Source organism: Ixodes scapularis, unplaced genomic scaffold (assembly GCF_016920785.2).
Source record: "Ixodes scapularis isolate PalLabHiFi unplaced genomic scaffold, ASM1692078v2 PGA_scaffold6__148_contigs__length_123643588, whole genome shotgun sequence".
Lineage (NCBI taxonomy): Eukaryota > Metazoa > Arthropoda > Arachnida > Ixodida > Ixodidae > Ixodes > Ixodes scapularis.
Window position 1 is genome coordinate 99,993,392 of NW_024609881.1, and position 15,490 is coordinate 100,008,881.

The 15,490-nt window shown below is 46.5% G+C and overlaps 1 pseudogene; it reads left to right on the forward strand.

Moving 5' to 3' along the window:
* Window positions 1-6,758: 6,758 nt before the first annotated feature.
* Window positions 6,759-8,570, forward strand: LOC121838329 (annotated as a pseudogene).
* The last annotated feature ends 6,920 nt before the right edge of the window (window positions 8,571-15,490 follow it).

Sequence of the window (15,490 nt, forward strand, 5' to 3'; positions counted from 1 at the left end):
GGAGGGAACACTTTCATTGACTTCGGGTAGATGGCACCACTCAATATAATACAGCAGCTGTGACCTGCCGCTCGGAGGCTAGCAAACCGCCTCGAAAGTCATGGTGATGTTGCCGGGCAATGAGCGAGCACTCTGCGTGGCGTCTCAAATGTTGCCCTTGCGTGCAGACACAAAAATAATGCGATATACACAATGCAACGGTTCTGAATTTCATGTGAACTCATCCTTTTGGAGGTTCATAAACCTGTCCCGTGTCACTGTAGGCAAGCAGGCAGGCCTCCAGCACCCGCTCGTCACCTTCCGTTGTGCTTTGGCTGCACAGGCTCTAGGCCCCATCATGCTCCAAGCCTACGAGATTCCAAAGCATTCTTGAAGGCAAAAAGTTTGTGCTGTAGATGGGACAACTGCAAGGCCATGCTGCCGTTCGGGTGCTATTACTAACTATAGCGAACACAGCAAGCGACTATGGCCCATGTGTCCGCTACAGCAATAACTATGAAGCTTAGGAGTGCTGTCACTTGCATTGCTTTGGCTATCTAATTGTATCATTGTCTAGCATTGGTTGTATTAGATGTGCAAAGTAGGTCGATGTAGCTGTTGGCGCAGCTTGTACCATTGAAGCCAAAGCAAGCAGCTGCAACCCTTATTTTTGTGGTGACACCTGTCAATGGCTATACATCATTCAACTTGGGTCTTTCAGGGTGGCGCCATGTTGTCCGATTGCAGTGCTGTCTATGTGCATCTGGGAAACTTCACGGAATTCGGAAGGGCGAACGAAGGAGAGGGCATGAGCCAAGTGTAGGCATTTCACCATTTTCAGCTGTACCCTGTGGTGGGCTGCACTAAACATCTAGCGGCCCCCTCCTTACTGCCGCTGTGATGTTGTTCGTCTGCGCAGCACAATAATGGCTATTTTGGGTTCGGTATGTTGTCTGCTGCTCTTTTCATTCGTTTATCACCTAGCATGGGTATTACATTATTACGTTCAGAGAAATTTCGCCTACTGGCAGCACTGCCTCCGGCCACTACGTCTATTGCGCGAGAGGCTAATATGGTTCCGACGGTATACTTTGCAAAACTCACAGTTGGTTCCCTCGATCCTTGATGCAAATGCACGATTGTTCTTACATACAAAGCTAGAGACAACTTAAGATTTATCGCGCTTTCAATTGTGCTGATCCCAGCCATAGATGTCGACTGTACTCGGTGTAGCTGGGTGTGCGCATCAAAGACGAAGGCAAGGGCACGGGGGCATAGGACTCCAGTGAGCTTTGTTTGCATGAGCACTCGCGCAGGAATGGCACGTTTGAAAGCAACGTGCTCGTGCCTTTGCACCTGCTGCAGACAACTTGTGGGATGGAGCATAGGCAATGAGATCACCAGATAAACGCCAATCTAGAGCAGCGCTGCTCCATGGAAGTATGGCGCGTCCACCTGAACACAACTGCGAAGCCGTGACTGTCATGGCCGGTCCTGGGGCGTCTCAGAGGGCCAAGTAGTGACGTGCTGGCATCGCCAAGTGGCAAAGCCAATAATCGCGCCAGCCTGGAAGTAGCGTGGCCTGTAGTCTGTGGGATACGAAGCAAGCGACGTAACGAATGAACCCTTCTCCGACTGCAACTTGTCAAGCGCCTGCCAGGGTGGGTTGTTTGGAAGAAAAAATATGGCCATCCACTCGAATTACAAATGTGCGATTGTTATTTACGGATATAATTGATCACATCCAACTTACTTCTGAACGTACCAAGCGTTCTGTCCCATGTGCCACATCTAAAGGACAGGTATGCGTCCCCTCCCCCCCTCCCCTCTATACACGAACTCAACTCTGTTACGTCACGGCGCGGTGGTGGCGTGTCAGCCGCACTTTCTGCCTGGGGCTGTGGGCGGAAGTACCCCATGTGAGACGTGTATTCCTACATTGTTTTGAAAGGATCCAGAAAAAAACCTGCTTTCTCGTCAAAAAACTGCGACTGGGCCTGTACCAAAAGAGTCGAGAAAGCTTTGAAGGTCAGTTTTCTTATGCTCGGTTCGTCCGAGAACGTGGATATGAGCCTTGAAAAAAGAAAACCAGACGCTGTCGGACCACGACTGCTTGGGCGGGAAGCACTCTGGGTTGAATTCACGGATACTTGTGGTCATCAGATTTATTTGATGAACATGAACGCCAGAAAACCGTCAAGTTGTACAAATCACCTGCGGACTACGCTCAGAGCGTCTTCAAGTTAAACGCCCGCCTGATCGTTTGAACTGTTGTGTGCTCTTTCAAACGTGTCTGCTTGTTGTCTGCTCTTTTAGACGACACCGGCCCGTAGACCGAATGTTGGCCTGGTACTTGCGATAAGAAGTGCAGGCCTCAAGAGACTGAAGTTTGAAGGTTGGTAAGCAGGCTCGATATACACAGTAGGTACAAGGAGATGTTGATCAGTGTTACCAGTGGGCGTAACAGACTTGTTATGCCTGGTTCACTTGGTCTGATTTTGCTTGCGATTTTCAGTATTGACACTGACTATTTTAGCTATGATTTATGCTTTCGCAGCCCGGGCGGCGTCGCAACTGAAAATTGCGAGCAAAATCTTATCATACGAATCACGCTTTAGCATACATTCTGCGGCGTTCGTGCGGAATGAATCGCCGCATGTCACATTATTCACGCAAAGTTTTTTGGTGCAACAAGCCTCGGTAATTTCGCTGAGGCCGCTCAAGTAGTCGGGCATTGCCAGGGAGACGTAGAATCAACAATTCAAATGTGAAAACGGGCAGGAGGACTCACACCGACGCCAACGACATTGCATTTCAATGGTTTGTTTATGGGCGACGGCGAGCTTCTTGCCAACACTCCATCGCACACGCGCGGCGCCGGTGGCGTCCGCTAGGGGCGCTCCAGTTTGTTTGTAAACATAAGTTGGTGTATAACACTGCCACAAATATCAACAATAATGTAAGCAACCTTGGTTTTTTCTCTCAAAGGTTTAGCAAGCACCGGGTTTCTGGCGGATTTTTTTTGTCGACGAAATGCCTCGAAGATGCGTAATCATTGTTGGCAAGTGCTTTATTTTATTTTATTTTTCAGACTCTGCTGTTAGGGGGCTCAATGAGTTGCGATCCAAATTGGTGTAAAGTTTGTTTGTTTTGTTGCCAGAGCAGATTGACCATGCACATTGTTTATGTGCTTGTTTCCAGTTTTCCGTTTTGTTTGCAAGGGAGATGGTTGCGCGATTGTGCCCTGTTAATCTCTTCATTGAGTATAGCATTGCACGCTAACTCACACTTCTAAATTTGCATATTTGCACCTGAAATAGCCGAAATGTCAGATTTGGAACCGTGTTGGATGCTAGCGGATGTTTTGTACAGCTTGTTTCCCAAAGCAGACGACGCGCTGAGGAAAAGTCCCATCTGAGCGCTCTGGTTCAAAGGTGTATCTTCTCTCCAAGTGGAATGATATATGCTGTGTTTCTCCATAACTTGGCAAAAGGCAAAGGTTGCAGCATTTCGTCACCATCACGGCAGACTGTTCCATCTTCTCCAGAAAGTACTGCTAAGGTGGCTTTGTTTTGGAAAGCTGTTGATCTAAATTTTTTTGAACTATTATTAAAAGCAAAGCAATAACTTATACAATGTTTTCAGTGATATCGGCATTCGTTGCCCTGCTCTTCCATCCGCCTTGGCAACAATGGCAAAGGAGGCTGCTGTGGTGTATTTGCTGCCACAGTGTGAATGTGCATGCTCTCGTTCTTGCCTCTTGCCCGTTTGTGTATCACAAGCATTCACAAACGGTTCAATGCATTACTGTACAAGGTAATAGGCATGTTCCCTTTTGTACGTGTTTCAGTTTAAAAAAAAGTAGCATTGAGTGTTGAGGATGTTTAGACGGCGGAAGGTCGGCCTGCCTCGAATGGTGCCAAGCTTGCCGCTGTAGATGAATTTAGCCAGTGCAGTAGGACCGAAAGCCTGGGATCTTTAACGGGCATCATGTAGTAGTGATTACACAAACGCGTGCTGGTATGATCCTCGTCCAGATCGAAATGAGCAAGTTCTGGGATTTAGCCCACGATCTCGGGTTCTGCAGCGCGAGCTTTCGCTCCACATGCCCGGAGCTGAGACGTGCTAGCCGACTCGGCCACCGTTCCCCCATGTGTTTTAGTTGCGTTCAGCACTATTGTGAATTTGAAGTCATTTTCCTAGTAGTTCAAGCAGGGGCAATTGAAACTTCTATGGTACAAACCAACATTCTTGCTACAGTTTGCAAGCCGACTGAAAGTATGAATGCATTTTTAAAACCATCTAATGTCTTTAGGCACATGGGGTACGTTCTTCCCAAATGTCTTAATTTCACAGCAGACTCCTCCGGCCTGCACAGACGCCGCAGTTTCCACAGTTTCCCAAATTAATGTGAAACAGAGTGTAGTGGATTGCGTGCAGGCCTACCCTCTTTCACACTTGAAGAGGTGCGTTGTTTTCAGGTGGCTGTAGGTAAACCTGGTATATGGAGAGGTTTATACGTTTCCCATCACACACAAAAGTAGTTCTTTTTTTCTTTCTTTTACTCGACTGCCAAATTAGCAGGAACAAAGAGAATCGGACATTATTTGTCGAGAAAAAGGAAGGTCGGTCTGGCAGCGCATGTTGACACTTTGTCACGCTCTATCTGAGAAATTTGACTAGTGCGGTACAACCGATAGCCCAAAGTCTTTAAGATGAATCATATAGCAGTGATCAAGCCCATGTGTAGGCGCAGTGCTCATCCAGGTCAAAACGGGCAGGGGCGATCAGTGCAAGATTTCGCTCCACACACAACGAGCTGCAGTGTGCTAACACACTATGCCACTAAGCCCCTCCAAATCAGCATGTCCTGTTGAAGCAACGTGCAATTATTACTATTGCTGCTGATGGGGGCACGCACACGTAAGGAAGGAAAATAACAGCCAGGAATTCTGGTAAGAGGAGGACGCCATACGTCATGGAACACAGGAGCAGGCTTGGCTTGAATCCTTTTTGCTTCAGGATCACCATCACTACTCCAAGCTCACCACAGACTTTGCATTCATGAGAGCTTTCTCCAGCAACCGTTTCTTTTTATGAGACACTGCACCGCTCGCAGTGGCAGCTACTCTACGACACCTGCTCGCTGATCCATAGCTGCCCGACCCGGTATGTGGAGTCACGAGAACCTGTGGGTTGCACCTATTGTGACTCTTCCTTGACAGTTTCTTTAGCTTAGTTATTTTGCATGGCACCAAGGTTTAAGATTCTCTAGAACTTCAGGGTCATGTGGTAACTGCATTTTCCAAAGTGTTTCCGACATTAAACAGCAAGCACCCTGGTTGTGCTTGTCACTATGCCACAGTCACCTGTGTGGTGCATGAAGCAGTGGTTTGAACCATTGAAGGGTGCACTGGTGTCTCTTAAGCTGTCCTGAGCACTCATCGGTAAGTGATATTTGTGCTGGTGATCCAATATTCAACGATAAACATTGCAGCAAGGAGTTACTTTTCAGTGTGCACACATTACTGTTGTACAGCCTAAAATATTTCAACGGTGAAGAATAGCAGAGTGACTTGCTTCAGGTTACTGGAACACGTTATTGTGTGGGCCTTTCTTTTATGGAGGGGAGGGGAGGCGATTGCAGAAGAGTAACAGAACCAGGCACGAATAAAATTTTAACAAATCCGCAGCAAAAAAAATAAAATAAATAAAAGCAGTGTGAAGAGTTGCGTTGCTTACACGTGAGAAACTCGTGGCAAACACGCAAGCTATACTCTGTTTCACCTAGTGTAGTACCGCAGGAAAGGCTACAAGCGCGAGCTCCTTGCTCTAGGGCACATCTCGACGGCACAAGCTCTCGTGCAACAAGGGCAGCTGCCAACGCTATGAGCTCGCGCTTCTGGCCTTCTCTGTGGTACAACATAAGGTGATCATTATTAATCCGAGACGGGGACACAAATAATAAAACGAAGAGACGCGCGTGTGGTTGCCCTTCACTTTTATTTTCCCCTTGTTTTTCTTACTCCGCAAAGTCGACATAGTACGAGAAAACACGCAGAAGTAGGAGAGCAAAGATACTCCTCGGCGGGCTTTGCCGTCTCGCGCGGTTCTGGGGACCGAGACGTTCGGTTACATTGCCTCTCATGGTTTTCGGGCGCGCGGTTCACGGGGGATTCGGCGCAACGTACTCGACGCGTATTGAAAAGAACACGATTTATCCTGATTACGCAAAGCCCGAGAAACGTACCTTGCTTCAGAAAATCGGTACGCTCGTAGAAAAGCGAAGCAAACAAACCGCATTTTGCAGATTGAAGAGACATGGACAAGTCGTCACGAAAACCACTCGGAGTCGGCATCAGCACATCAGCGGTTAATTTCGCTCCCGCTCGCTGCTCGAAGTAGCAAAGTGTTTCTGCCAATCTAAGACAAGCCAAATTTCACGGAGTCGTTATGAGACGATCCTAGCTCACGGTAGCATCAGCGGCTAATTTAGCGGCCGTTCGCTGCCGAAGTAGCAAAGTGTTCCTGCCGATCCAAAACAAGACAAGCCGCCTTTCCAGCGCTGTCCACCATGTGGCCACCCGGCATTCCCGAAGCTCCCATGGCCCCCGGTCACTCGGTCTATCTAAAGTCTATCCACGCGTGCACTTCCCTTTCTCTCTAATATAATCGAAGGCGTCTAACAAAGCTGCGCGTTGAACGTCCTATCAGAGCGCGACGATTGCCTCGGGTTTATGCAAAGAAGTGGTCCGAGCATAATCCATGCTTTTCCCTTTCCAGGGGCGGCAGTCCAGGGAAATAATCCCCTCTAATCCCTTTTGAGGGGAGGGACCCTTTTTTTTGGGTTCCACCCAGGCCAGAAACTATACAACACCCTCCTTATCAATGGACGCAAGTCACGCTCCATTCCCGTGAAGTCGTCGGTACGCCAAGGATGCCCAATGTCGCCCATACTTTTTGCTATCTATCTAGAACCGATGTGTAAGGCAATGTTGAATTACCTCATCATAGAAGGTGCAAGCCTGGGTGCAACGTCAGCACGGTTGCTGGCTTGCGCGGATGACGTCACCCTAATTGGTCAAAATCAGAAAGATATAGTGCGGGCCGTAGAACTTGCAAGGCAGTTTAGCGACGTTTCTGGAGCTGAAATTAACCCCAAAAAGTCTGTTGGAGCCTGGCTGGGGCCGTGGGCATCCAAGCCAAAACAAGTTTTGGGCATCATGTGGTCCACATCCATTTCCAACTATCTTGGGGTTGGGCTGGGCACAGAGCAGCTAAGGACCGGACTGGATGGCATTCACCTGAGCACACTGAGGGCCAAACTTCCAGAATGGCAGGGCAGATACGTGGCGCGCTACTGAACAAAGCGGTTATTAGTGACACAGTATTTTTTTCCACTGTCTGGTATTCGGCGCAAGCTGTTCCATATAGGCAACTCGACGTGCAAAAAGTGCATCGGTTTTGTGCAACGTTTCTGTGGGGCTCTGGGTTTGGAAGAATGCGCAGAAACAATCTCTTTATCAGCAAGCAGAAGGGAGGGCTGGGACTTGCAAACCTAGACATAAAACTGAAAGTGCAACGTTTCCTTGTCTTCCGAAGCCGAGCAACCAGCCCGTTGTTGATGGCGGCGTTAAAGGAGCTCGGTGGACCATATCCGGCTCCATGGACTAAAGAGACCGTTGGCACTCCAGAAAGGACCTCGATCCTACGATACTATAGAGAAATTAGAGATGCGATTCGTTTTTTTGAAGAACGTTTTTCGTGGAAAAACCTAAACAGCGTGAAACGCAGACGTCTTTATTGGGACACTCTAGACCTGTTAATGCCGCCTCCAATGTATCGCCAAATGTTTCCTGGCTGCGAAAAGTCGGACGTGTTCAAGCGTCTGAGTCTATACCCAGTTCGGCCAGGGATAAAGCCTAAAGGATTTTTTTGTGCGCTTTCATACCGAAGTTTTACCGGTCAAGACCTGGGAGGAACAAAGAGGTTTTTTTCTGCCTTGGGGAGTCAATTGTGTCATTTGCCCTGTTCCCGAAACACTGCAACATACATTCATGTATTGTACTAATGCAGAACTATTTTGGGCTCAGCTCCGCGCGGAGCTTCGGATCGATCTATACCCAACCTGGTACAGCATGAAGTTTCTAGACACACCGGAAAAGCAACAAAGCAGATGTTACGAGCTCCTGACCCTGATCGGTTTGCATGCGATATGGAACTCGCGTACTGATAACACCTTGGTACGAGAACGAGGGAAGTGTGCGTGGCGCCACTTCTTAGAGGGATTTCACTACACGTCATCCATCATAAAAGAAACTTCGTTTAAGGAGACGGAACACTGGGAGAGGTTCAAGAACCTTTTAAAGCTAGAAGATCCCGAAGGTATTGCACTCAATGGAAAGGTGTGGCTACGCAGACCAACGCGACAAACAGCGTCACGCTGAAAATGTGCGCACAATTGTGAGAGGTGTGTCAGAAGTGCTGACCTTTTAGGTTGTAAATAGCAAAATGTTTTTAAACAAATAAAAGCCAAGCTGGCAAACAAAAAAATGAAAAAAAAGGTCGGTTTGGCCTTGCTGGTTAGCGCGTGCTGCTGATGATCTTGTGGTCGGTGGTTCGAATCCCAATAGAGCGATGTTTTTTCATTATTATATTTTTATTGCGCTTTTTATTTGTTTTTATTATTTCAAATATTTGCTATGTCTTTTGCAGTCGCCGGCCCCCTACTTTAGGGTAAAAATCACGCAGAATGTGAAAATAAAAAGAGCGACCCCAAATTTGAATTGATGCAATGCACAAACCGTGGCCTTCTTGTTTTGCCAGGATAAATCGCTCCCTCCGTGCTAATAGGCGGGTTAATGTAGTACGCAAACAGTGCAAGTTCTTTCAACGAAGTAAAGAAGCTAATAATAATGGGAATATTGAAAGCAAAATGGGAAAATGTGTAAGTGGTCAAACTTGATGCCGTCGAAGTATGTCTGATGGCGGTCATCGTTACCCACTATTAAAACAAAAATACCGCTATGTTAAGGCAGTTATTTACCTTAGCTCATAGCGCGCTACGTATTAAGCACATCTCTTAATTTTCTGACTTCCAGAAAGTAGTACTTAATTTTGTTCTGGTACATCAGTGATATCCCTCGCCTGCCGCCTGGTTTTACTTATCGAGGTTGCGATCCGCAGTTTTACTTTTTTATTAGGCCTAGACACGTTTTTATTCCTGGGATTCAAGTACAGCACGGATAATTAAACTAGCTTTCAGAAACGGTATCGTTCGGCGTTATAACATTTATGTTTCGTAGCGTCAAGGGGTCACGTTCACAAACCCGGCAGTGTAAACATCAACAACGCATTTGTGTTTCCCGTTTTATCGTGCTAAAAAAAAAGATTTTATGTTTACGTTCTTTTGGTGCGGTATGTCGTATAACATAAGCTATAGGGGGACAGATCATCTGGCTATGTGAATATTTGAAATATTTCTGTTAGATGGTCGTAACTACCACCGAAAACAGTTGATTCTTGCCTGAAGTAGCATATTTTCACACTCAATGAAAATCACCAATAACATGATCTCAGGAGAGTTTTGTACCTCTCGTAGCATCATAAGCAATACACACATCTCTTTCTTGCCCAGATTCTGGAAAGTAATGCGTATTATTGTTTTTGTAACTCAAAGCATGTGCTCAATCATGCCACTTGTTTGTTAATTGTTGTTTCTGTTGTTCTTCATTCGGATTCTCCGCTATACCGCTTTTATTTTATTTTTTTTATCAGAGCCAAACACGTGCGTATACCGCCGACCTTAAGTATAGTACATCAAATTAAACTAGTTTCCTGAAAAACTATTGTTCGGCGTTGGGTAATTTATTTTTCATGACGTAGATGGTCAGATTCTCGAATCCTGAGCTGCAAATTTTCCTCGCCGCATTGCTTTTTCTCGCGTTTTCGCGATAAAACACGTCAGCCTTGCCATGCTGGGATCAAATACACCAGCGTCGGCAGTTATTTGCGAAGGATTGATCAACGCGAATATTGCTACTCGCTATTCATAAATTGCCGCAGTTCGTCAGAATCTGAATGACTTGACTGCATAGTAAAAACGGCAAAAAAATAAAATAAAATAAAACGATTTGGGTCAGTACACGGAACTTCCATGGCGGGGCTCGCCAGTCTGAACAGCAAAGCGCCGATGCCGGCCAGTCACTGAACTTCCATGTAATTACTGGCCTTCAAAGACAGCAAAGTACCGATGCCGGCCAGTTACTGAAGTTCCATGTAAATACTGGCCATCAAAGACAGCAAGATACCGCTGCCGGCCAGTTACTGGAACCTCCATGGAAAGACTCGCCAGCAAAGACAGCAAAAACCCGATGCCGGCCAGTCACTGCAACTTCTACGGCTGAACTGGACAGTGACCAAGACGAAACCCCGACGCCGGCCGGGGCCGGTAGCTCACCGGCGCCAATGGCCGGGCGCCGCCATCCTGTTAGCGGGACCGGCCGAGGTCCCAAGCAGCACCATAAAGTGACTTTCGATCGGCCGACGGTTGGCCAATGTCTGGACAGCTTGGCCACTTAAAATCTTGGTCAAAGGAGACATAAACAAGGCCGGCAAGAGTCCGGCCACAAACTAGCTGTTTTTAGCTTGGCCGCCGGAGACATAAACACTGCCGGCAAGCGCCTGGCCAGAAGTGTTGATTTTCAGCTTGGCCTCAGGAGACATAAACGTGGTTGGCAAGTGTTTGGCCAGCAGTGCTGATTTTCAGCTTGGCCGCTGGGGATATAAACACGGCCGGCAAGTGTTTGGCCGCCAGGAGTGCTGCTTTTCAGCTTGGCAGCCGTGGACATAAGCACGGCCGGCGAGCGTTTAGCCAGAAGTGCTGATTTTTAGCTTGGCCACCGGGGACATAAACACGGCCGGCAAGTCTTTGGCCAGAAGTGCTCGTTTTCAGCTTGGCCGCCGGGGACATAAACACGGCCGGCAAGTGTTTGGCCAGAAGTGCTCGTTTTGAGCTTGGCCGCCGGGGACATAAACACTGCCGGCAAGTGTTCGCCTAGAAGTGCTGATTTTCAGCTTGGCCGCCGAAGACATAAAAACGGCCGGCAAATGTCTGGCCAGAAGTGTTGATTTTCAGTTTCGCCGAAGGGACACCTATAATCTTAACTTTCATCACGCTGACGAAACTTCGGCATGACGACAGACAGCGACAGAAGCATCATAAGTGAGTGGTTGGCAGGAACCAGGATTGGTAGTGCGTGCATCGCGCGAACACTGTTAGCGCGAGCAAACAATCACCGTTTTATTCAGTTTTTCTTTTTTCGTTAGACTTGAAAGGCTATTGTCTTAACTAGCACTGTCGTGTGATATGTTCATTTGGAACATTACCAGAAGTGGGAAAATATTTTGCCCGTCGTTCCTTGAAACTAAAACACGAAAACAGCGCCGATGTCATCTTCGCGCTAACAATATTGCGCTGTCGATGCGCGGCACTCTCAGCGCGAATACCACGTCTACGTTTTTTTGGTTAGTGCTCCACCATATTTACTTGCCAACTGCACTCTAAGAAGAAAATAAGTTGTAGTCGGGTGCATCGGGCGCACATGCACCCCTTTACTGGAAGATGCACCCTCCGTTACCCAACCAGTGTACTTGTACACCGACCATCAGCCCCCTCCTCCACCTTAAGATCCTATAGCTGTATCAATTCACCCAGCATTAGTACACCGCCACGCTAGCCACGTGCCCCGATCAGTTTGTGCTTGGATCGGATAAGATTGGATCTTTCGGGCTTCGTGTTTTGGATGAGCCTAAACATGACGTCTTTCATACACTGATCATACAAAAAGGTTGCGATGCTGCGCGGGCCGTTGCTGACAGGCACTGCTGCGTAGGGTACGCCCGGCACGAGAACGTTTTCGCGCTCGCACGGCGAAAAATTCTCAACGGTAAAGCAGCGTTCTGCATCAACAGCAAGCTAACGCTGTTCGAGAGTCCCACGCTCAAATTTTCGCAGAGCGCACGCTGTCAGTCAACGTAGTCGCGGTCAACGTGGTCGCAGTTAATTCATCATTTTATATTAGGATCTTCAAGCTTCAAGTTTCGGGGGTCATTTTCGGGCTACGGAGTTTCTTTGGAAGTATGGAGCTGCCCTGTTCACTCGGTAGTGACAGCAGAGTAGACGCTCTTCTTGTCTTAGGCCAATCGTGTCTCCGGGTAGGATCACGTGACTACAGTTTACAAGGGAAAGAGATAAGGAAGAGCACGGCACCTCCCGGGGACAAAGGCCACGGATAGCATCCCCTGCACTATCAACTTTGGGTCGAACTTTCAAGAAGATATAAGTCACAAATCCTCTTGTTCTGTTCATTGTTGGGATACCCCTGAAGATAAGTCTTTTTAAGCGCAACCCCCTTTTGACCTTAAAGGAGCTGTTAGTTTCCTACCCCTACTCTTTTCTCCCATCTCTTCCTAAGCTGAAAGGATGGAAGAATATGCGAACTCGCCGAACAAATCAATAGGAGACTTTTTTATCACTTGACTCTGTTCTCTGGGCGCGGGTAACTTGAGGAGCGTGATCACGTTGTAAAGGTATCCCGGATGACGCAGTAGCGTTTTCCAATCCCGGAATGCCTGCTTCCTGGCCTAGTTTCTTTTGTGCTTTGCTGCGACCTGCGGGGCTGCTGTACATTTTGTCCATGATAACGTATCCAAAGCAACCAGTACTTTAAAAGTCCTTTGCGTATAACGGCAACAAGCAATTTCTTCAAAGAAGCCTAAAAAATTCTTGTGACGCGTTCAGTATGCGTTCGGAAAATGACTGCTTCTGCCACATCGTGCTAAATGAATCTTAACGGACCCCTTTCTTCCCGTTCTTGTGAGGTTGTTCTGCAGTGCCCGTATCGACATATATCTCGGAATACATCTTTCAAGTCCGCTAAGTTTATGGTAAGTGCACTGAACCCGACTTGTTGGAAACGAGTGACCGCTGTTCTACGGGTACTCTTCAAGATTATTTATAGAATGAGGCACTGTCTGTTCTCCCGGCAGACAGGACAATAATTCCCCCAAAGTCTTCCCGCAGTCGCCTTCAAATAGCTGGCTGAAATCATGCGACAATTACACCAGACAATACTTATTTTCTTGTTCTCTCGGCATTTCGTGAAAACATGTCATAGGCGACTTTTCATGAATGCGCGTTTGATGGACACGTTTTGTCGCACCAACGTATCACCGTCACTGGTTAAACGAATTTCACACTGCAGGGAAATTTTTTCGCGGGTGTGTCGGTCATTGGCCGGCAGTCCCATCCACGCAGCTTCGCGGCGACATTCTGCAACGGCTCATTACAGAAACGTTATCCCACTTGGCCCACCCAACAAGGAGTTTGCGGCGACACTCTGGGATGACTTCTTTCAAGAAAAAAAAAAAAGGCTACTCATAGTAGGTGTTTATAAAACAATCTCTCGATGAAACATCGTTCGACGAACTGATTGTTACCGCCAATGGGAGGCGTTTGCAGGTAAAACTTCGGGAAATTATTTTTTTAGCTGCCGGATGAATAGGCAATGTATACCTTAAAATTACCCCTGTTCTTGTATGCTTCGCAATCTTCTCAGGTGTATAAAGGCTTAGACTCACCTTTTTACATTTCGCAGAGCGCTTCCACGTTTGTACTTATCTACGGGACATGCTGTGCGTAAAAAAACTGCTAGGAGATTTGAAAGCAAACTTCTATGTCTGTCTTTCTGCCCGTTTACACACCTACGCGAGTAATTTTTTTACGGGTTTCCTTCATGTTTTAAGTAGGTTAATTCAGTTCGGGACATCTTTATAAGTTTGAGATATCCAACCTTCCAGATGGTGCCCATTTAGGGTTAAGAAATAATTAGCCTGGGTGCCAGAATCTAGCTTGAGAGTGATTTATTTCAACAAGCATTGGTCAGCGAAGGGAATGCCGCGGCTATGCTTCTGCTAGAGCAAGTGAGCCGACCCTGCCTTTCGTGGCTTGATCGCGTCTGTTCATTTGCTTGTGCGTCATATATTCAGCTGCATAGTTCAGAAACAGCTGATGGTGGGCAGTCATCCTTGACGTCACGACGACTTGGTTGAGGTTAAGGAAAACCTTCTAGCCTATTGTGAGCCAAGCTCTTGAGAACATCTCGATGATAGATGAACGAGTGAACTTATGTAGAGCTTTGGACGTCGTCAACTTATGCAGCTTGCAAGCACATGCAGTGCTTGCAAGCTGGTCAGATTGACAAGCTTCGAATAAAAATATTGAGGTTGAAAATTTGTCGCGATTCTTCCATTTGGTTTTATTTTAACGCATGCACTTCCACTACATTCCGGGAGTATCAGACTCCGTACCGGAGGTACACCCCCAGTACAAGTTTTCACACATTTAAGGGTGAACAAGGGGTGTTGTAGCAACTTACACCCTGGGCTACACATTTTTATCACCTTTAATTCTAATAATAAACCCTCATAATTTTACCAAAAGGCGCGCTGTTTCCTGTTACACCCTCCATTTAGTGAAGGGTGTAGAAGAGGGTGCTACATAAATAATACGAAAAGGTTTTTGAAAGCTTATAGATGGCTCTCTTCATAATGTACAGGTTAGATTTCTGCTTGAGCACTAACGCTTGTTAGTAGTCTTCATTTTTGATTATGTCAGTTGTAATTCATGCAAATAGCTGATAATAAAGTGCCTCTTTTGCATACAATTTTTATGTTTGCCAACAAAATTTTATATATGAGTTCATAATTAATTTTCTTACAAATTACTCCGCACTCAGAAATTTGAAACCATGGAGAAATGCTCAATACTTGCGTTTTTTATAAATGTTTATTGATGGAAGTGTACAGTAAAAAATTCAGTTAGTCTCGAGTTTATATCTGACAACACGACATGAAATCAAAATAAAGTAAATATGTTCGACAAATATTCATGAAGTGCTGCTAGAACATAGCTATCACATGACCATGTCAACCTAGGCCAAATGTTCATTCGAGAATATGATTACATGCACAATAACTCACAGACATAAAGAGGCAGAACCCATAATAAACCAGTCCGAGACATCCCATAAAAAATGGTCTATGATCGTCTATGGAAAATTAGATGACAGGCTATCACCTCCTATAGCCTTGTATGGTCGGCCTTAGAAATCTATAAATACAGCTACAGCCAGCTATAGAAAAGTCTAAAGCCTTGCGTCTAAAGTCAGGGAACCAATAAATTTTCTTTACCCGCCTGTAGACAATTTTATGGTCCTGAGTCTAAAAACTCAGGGCCATGCTTCAATCACAACGACAATAATCAAAATCGTAATAAAATTAATAAATAATTGCGTTTTTAACAGTGGCCAGGGACATTCAAATGGTCGTCTTGCTGACGCAGTTCAATAGAAAGCACAAACAGACGCTTGCGCGGGCGCAGGTACACACATACACGCGCGCAGGCATGTACAGTACACACGCATGCACGCGCGCAAACCGAAACTAACTC